At 44.0% G+C, this 6933-nt stretch overlaps 1 pseudogene; it reads right to left on the bottom strand.

Annotated features, from left to right (window-relative positions):
• Nucleotides 1-3479: 3479 nt before the first annotated feature.
• LOC105991193 lies at nt 3480-3738 on the bottom strand (annotated as a pseudogene).
• Between the last annotated feature and the right edge of the window lie 3195 nt (nt 3739-6933).

Raw genomic sequence — 6933 nt, 5'->3', positions numbered from 1 at the left:
TCCTTCCTTCCTTCCTTCCTTCCTTCCTTCCTTCCTTCTTTCCTTCCTTCCTCCCTCCCTCCCTCCCTCCCTCCCTCCTTTCCCTTTCTTTTGTGCTAGAACCAAATGCTAACTTAGGGCCTCTCATTTAAAAAAATGTCAGGTAGTACTCTGCCACTTGAGCCACATCTTGAGTTCTGTGTTTGTTTTTGTTTTTTGATGGTTAATTGTAGATAAGAGTCTCACAGACTTTTCTGCCTGTTTTGAACTATGGTGATTCTCTGATCTCAGCCTCCTGAGTAGCTAGGATTACAGGTGGGAGACACCAACACCAAGCTCATTTATTTGTATGTATTAAGTGAAGTGTATCGTTAAAGCACTTGTTAACTTCATAACAACTTTAAATTTGGGTTAGTCATACTGTTGAAACTGTGAAGAAATAGAACAGAAGGAGAGCCATTTAGGGTTATATTTTCAACTGAAATTTGGTAACTACTAAGTCATTTCAAAGATTAGGCTAGTCAGGACACTAATGCAAACAGAAGGCTAAGCCTTAAAGGTTGATAGAGTCATGTGGTTTAATCTCCTAAAGAAAAGGGTTGTGAAGCTGGGTGCTGGTGGGTCACACCTGTAATCCTAGCTACTTGGGAGGCTTAGATCTGAGGATTGTGGTTCAAAGCCAGCCCTGGCAGGAAAGTCTGTGAGACTCTTATCTCCAATTAACCATCAGAAAACCAGAAGTGGAGCTGTGGCTCAAAGTGGTAGAGTGCTAGCCTTGAGCAAAGAGCTCAGGGACTGCACACAGGCCCTGAGTTCAAGCCCATGACTGACCCCAGCTCCGCACCTCCCCGCCCCCTCCACAATAAAAGGTTGTGCCATCTCCCTGTCTCTGTGAACGTTAGTGATTCGTACTCATCTTTTTTCACTGTGTGAGTATTAGGCCTTCACCTGTGTTGTTGTTGGAACACCATGAGATATTTCATTCACCTTTATGAATTGTCTTTGGAGCCTTGTAAAACATATTTACATGAATTTTCACTTCATAACAATTTATATATGATCTACTTATTGAAATTCAGATTTTTTTTCCAGGGCTTGAACTCGGGACTTGGCTTTTACTTGAGGCTTTCTGGCTTCTGGCTGGCCCTCTACCACTTACCTCTGCTTGACTCATACCTCCACTTCTGGCTTCTTGATGGCTGGCTGGGGAGAAGACTGTCTGGGGCTTTGTCTGTCCAGGCTTCTGCACTGTGACGCTCAGACCTCAATCTACTGAGTACCTGGAATTGTGGGTGTGAGCCACCAGTGCCTGGCCAGCACCCAGACGTCACATTAACAGTCAGCGACTCTGACTCAGTCAGAGTCCGGGATGGCCAGATCACTAAGCCCCTGTCTCAAACTTCAACCAGATTATCCTGTGGCAAATAGGAAGCTTTTTTCTCAGGGAGATTTTTCCCTCAGGGCTCATAATCTGACCCTTCATTGGAGGATTTTCTGTATTATTCAGTTATTTGTTTGTTTGTTGCTGGTCCTGGGGCTTGAAGGCTAACGCTCTACCACTTGAGCCACAGTGCCACTTCCAGCTTTTTGGGTAGATTAGTGGAGATAGGGATCTTACAGACTTTTCTGCCTGGGTTGGCTTTGAACTGTGATCCTCAGATCTCAGCCTCCTGAATAGCTAGGATTACAGGCATGAACCTCTGGTGCCTGGCCTATATATCCTTCAACTGGTCTGCTGCACTCGGCTTTCAAGTCCCTCACATGCAGTGGCTCATTTTTCCATGAATGGAAAAACCCAAGCACAAGGGTTGAAGCATTCTGGGGAATCCTAGCTACAGAGTCTGTCACAGGAATCTTGCTTGTGACATTGTTAAATACCTTGTCCCATAACTTAAAGCATTTCTAGGGCAAAGCTTTTCTCAAAATTCCTTGATGCCTTTCCTTTCACTGGAAATTGCCTTTCTTCTACCTCCAGATACTTTCCAGAGGCCCTCCCCTCTCCCTTCACTAGTTGGTCCTGGGATTTGAACTCAGGGTCTGGGCACTATCCCTGGGCACTATCCAGGCTAGTGCTCTACTACTTTGATCCACAGCTCCACATCCAGTTTTTTAGGTGGTTAATTGGAGATATGAGTCCATACACTTTCCTGCCTGCATTGGTTTTGAACCTTGATCCACAGATCTCAGCCTCCTTGAGTAGCTAGGATTGCAGGCATGAGCTACTAGCTCTTGACCTAGCTTTATTTCTTAAGTTCATTGAAAATCATATATGCTTTTTACTTTTGAATACTAGAAACTGCTTTGTTCCTCTCTCTCTCTCCACCCCCCTCCTTCTCTTTCCCTCCTTCATGAAGTGACACATGTAAGGTCTCAGAACATGGTATCTGAAAGTTTGGGTGCCTAGGAAAATGGTTTAGAATCAGCTTCTTCCTTTCTCCGAGTAGAGGATGCCCATGGAAACTAGAGCTCCTCCTTCCAAATAAAACCTAGAAATAATATTTTAACATGACTAGTACTGCCCCCCCCCCCTAGAAGAACTTATGCAAATGTGTGGCACTTTATCACAGGTCTTTGTATTTGGACTCAAATTTATGTCTTGGCTTTCCTGTCCCCAGCCTGCAAGTAGAAAAAAGAAGGATTTGGGTTTCATGATCTCTCTAGCCATTTCCTCATCATGTATGAAGAGCAAGGAATATATACAGGATGGTTCTGTTTCAGTCTCTCTCTCTCTCTTTCTTCTCTCTCTTGTGTGTGGATGGGCGTGTGCGCACATAGAGGTATGTATACTCTACTGTTTGTTTCTTTAGAGAATAAATAAGTCAGTTTTTTTTTGTTTTTTGTTTTGGTTGGTCATGGGCCTGAACTCTGGGCCTGGGCGCTGTCCCTCAGCTCTTCAGCTCAAGGCTAGCACTCTACCACTTGAGCCACAGTGCCACTTCCGGCTTTTTTTCTGCTTATGTGGTGCTGAGGAATTGAACCCAGGGCCACATTCATGTAAGGCAAGCGCTCTACCACTGAGCTACCTTCCCAGCCCCAATAAGTCAGCTTTTTAAGATCAATAATCTCTTCCTCCTCCTACTTCTTCCGTGTGTGTGTGTGTGTGTATGTGTGTGTGTGTCCTGGTTCTAGAGCTTGAACTCAGAGCATGAGCACTGTCTCTGATCTCTTTTGTTCAAGGCTAGTACTCTACCACTTAAACCACAGCTTCACATCCAGTTTTTAGGTGGTTAAACGTAGACATGTGTCTCACAAGACCTTCCTGTCTGCACTGGTTTTAAACCTCAATCCTCAGACCTCACCCTCTTGAGTATCTAGGATTTCAGGCATGAGCCCCCCGCACCCATCTCTTCCCCCTTCATTTAAATCAAGTCCTACCTTAAGTGACAACAAGCTGTAGTTTCTTTTTTTTTTTTTTGAGGTAATAAGCATTTTTATTTCTTTCATTTAATGATGCAAACACAAATGCTGACTTGATAGATGGGAATTCAGAAGGACTTCCATAGTCATGTGGAACATACTATATTAGCATTTCCAGTTTATTCGAATCCATTTCTCCTTTTATACTCTAACTCATCTTCTTGATGTTGTGTGATAAGTTTGAACCACAGGAAGCCCGTGGTGGCAAAGGTCAGCACGACCTTGAGCCAGTTCGCCTGGGCGTGCAGCGGCTCCCGCACGTAGAACTTGGACCATGCGGCCGAGAAGCAGGGCGGGAGCCAGCAGCCGCGACAAGGGCCGCAGCAGCGCGGAGGGCGCCATCTTGCCACAAGCTGTAGTTTCTTGATGCATTCTGCAAATCCTCCCTTGTCTGGCAGCCTTGTCCTTGAACCCCAGAGGTGTTGTAACTGTCCTATCCTTAGTGGACACAGGTATGGGGTGAGCTGCTGTAGATGCTATGCTCTTTCTTCATTCCAATGAGGGCAGTGTAGCGAAAAGCATCTGAGGCCTCCTGTTTGGTTTGCCACGCTCCTCATGTGAGCAAGGACCACTGTAACAGTGCAGAGTGGGTCGTTTCCCAGAGGACCCACAGCAGCAGGGGTTCGGAGGCACCAGCATTGGATGTAGGTCTTGTAGACCCTATTTTTGGCATCATGGAAAGTCACCAAACAGACTGGTTGGAATGGTTCTATGAGGCCTGCTTTTGAGGTTAATGCTGCTGTTGCTGCAGCCTTTACACTTCAGATTTCCTGCTGTTTCTGTAAAAACAACAGTGTGTTAGCAACAAGGTGACTTGGTGTGTATGTGTGTGTGTGTGTGTGTGTGTGTGTGCTGGGGCTTGAACTCAGGGCCTGGGTACTTTCTGTCTTTTAGCTTTTACACCCTGAGCCACAGCTGCACTTTTGGCTTTTTGCTGGTTCATTGGAGATCCAGAGTCTCATGGACTATTCTGTCTGGGTAGGTTTCCAACTGTGATTCCCTGATACCAGCCTCCAGAGTAGCTAGGATTACAGGTGTGATGACAGGTGTTGTCTCCGGCTAGAACTATGTTTTGAGAAAGAACCCCAACCTGTAACTGTTTTTGCTAGTTTGGAAATAGTATTCCTGTTTTTTGTTTAGGGGGCTGGAGAGGGATACTATCCATTTGTTATCCATCGATTTATTATCTTATTATTATCTATCCATTTATTATCTAGCACACCGCTGCCTGGAACTGTCTCTGAGTGTTTAATATTTTGAGGAAATTGAGTTCAATCACCACAGAATTCTCAACTTTGTCACTTACAGGCAGTCGTCAGCACTTACCACTGAATTCAGATTGGCTGAGCTGGCTTCCATGACCAGTTCTTTGAATCAACGAGAGCCTTTAGGGAACTCTAATTTGTACTAAAGTTCTCAGAAATTGAACTCTGCTTCTGGGAAAGTTCACTGTATCATCTTTCAGTGTATCTGCCATCTCTATTTCATCAACACTGTTTTCTAGGACTGTGTAGCCACACTCAGTGAAATCATGGTGTATTCTGTAGAGCTATGCACATTAAAATATCAATACAGAGTAAGTAGTTTGATGGATGGTTTTGATTTTTTTAAAAAGCTACCTTTAAAAAATTAAGTGTGAAGTATGTAGATTGTTCGTTAGCATTTTCTTACATAATTATCTCAAATATAGTTACATATAAGAGAAATAGTCAGATATATATTTTTAACCCTGTACACTTAACATTTTCTTGCAATGCTAAATTTCCTGGAGCGTAGCATACTCTGTTTTATGTGAAGCATTTATATGCAGACCTCTCCACAATGGTTTGACCTTACAGACTTTCTTTCTTTTTCTTTCTTTCTCTCTCTCTTTCTTTCGTTGGTCATGGAGCTTGAATCTGGGCCTGGGCGCTGTCCTGAGCTCTTTAGCTCAAGACTAGCGCCCTACCACTTAAGCCACAGTGTCCACTTTTGGCTTTTTCAGTCTATGTGGTGCTGAGGAATTGAACCGAGAGCCTCATGCATTCGAGGCAAGCACTCTACCACTGAGCCACCTTCTCAGCCCTGACAACCTTTTTCTGACCTTTGTTTTTTTTGGTGCTTGTACTGAGGCTTGAACTCAGGGCATGGGCCCTGATCCTTTCCTTAGTTTTTTTTTTTTTTGCTCATGGCTGACATTCTTCCAGTTGAACCACCCCTCTTCTTGCCTTTTGGTAGTTAGCTGAAGATAGGACTCTCCTGACAGGGCTGGCTTTGAACCTCACTTCTCAGATCTCAGCCGTCTCAGTAGCTAAGAGTACAGGCAATAGCCCCTGGCCCAATCACACAGTCTTAAAATAGAAGGAAAAGAACATATTTACGAATTTCTCTTTTCCCAGAACTGAGATTGTACTGCAGGAATCCTTTAGGATGTCTTTTCTCCTATGAAGTCTGCCAGCAGAGGGCGCTGTGCTCCCAAAGACACCCCCACCCCATCCCCAGCGGGGAGTCATTAGACCTCAGAGCAAACGCAGGCACGAAGCCCATTAGCCTCAGTGGGGCTGACAGGAAATGAGCTCGCTGGTGCATCTCCAGTCAAGGAGCATGCCATTAAGGCCTGCAAAGCTACACCAGCCCAGACTAAAGATTTTTAAATTCTATTGCTGGCGCACCAGTAAGACTCTCATTTCAATTTAGATCCAGGGATGGGAAAACTAAGGAACAGAGGGATTAGTATCCCTCTAGTCCAGGAAGCAAATAATTTTCATTATGAGAGAAGCAAATGAATTCTAAAGGGAATGTATATATTGAGTTGGCTGCACAATGGCTAATAATAATAAAAAATACAATGTACTCCATATGTCAAATAATAATAGTATGCCATTACTTGTACTTTTTCTTTTCTTTTTATACTGGAGATGGACAAAGTTAACAGTGATTGTCCATGGAAGAAGCTGGAGGAGGACACACGAATCAGTAGGTCAGATGGCTACTAGGGAACCAGTAATGATTTGAAACTATGATCTAAGATTATAGAGGTAGAGAAAGAAACCCAGAAAAAAAATTTCAATAGGCTGTTGGTGTACGAAAAGAAGCATAGTTGTTAATGGACCATTGAACTTGTTCTGAGCTTGGAGAAGAGAAGTAACTTGGATTCCCAAGAAAATGAACACTGGCCACTTTAATCTCACTAGAGATGGGCCTTAGGTGTTGATTGTTTATACCCAGCTTCCTCTGAATTCTAGTCTATCTGTGCCTTTGATTTCTGGGTGGTGGTCTCTAGCAGTTGGTTAAAAAAAACAATGAATGTTGTTGCTGAGCATGTGGCTTAGTGGGAGAGTACTTACCTAGCATGCATGGAAGCCCTGGGTTTGATTCCTCAGTACTACATAAACAGAAAAAGCTGAAAGTGGTACTATGGTAGAGTGCTAGCCTTGAGCTGAAGAGCTGAGGGACAGGCCCAGGCCCAAAGTTCAGGCCCCACGACTGACAAAAAATAAAATAAAATAAAATAGAGCTGGATACTGGTAGCTCACATTTGTAATCCTAGCTACTCAG

This window comes from Dipodomys ordii, unplaced genomic scaffold (genome assembly GCF_000151885.1).
Source record: "Dipodomys ordii isolate 6190 unplaced genomic scaffold, Dord_2.0 Scaffold70, whole genome shotgun sequence".
In the NCBI taxonomy this organism is placed as follows: domain Eukaryota; kingdom Metazoa; phylum Chordata; class Mammalia; order Rodentia; family Heteromyidae; genus Dipodomys; species Dipodomys ordii.
The sequence above is the reverse complement of the archived record's forward strand: the minus strand, read 5'-3'. Positions and strand labels throughout refer to the sequence as shown.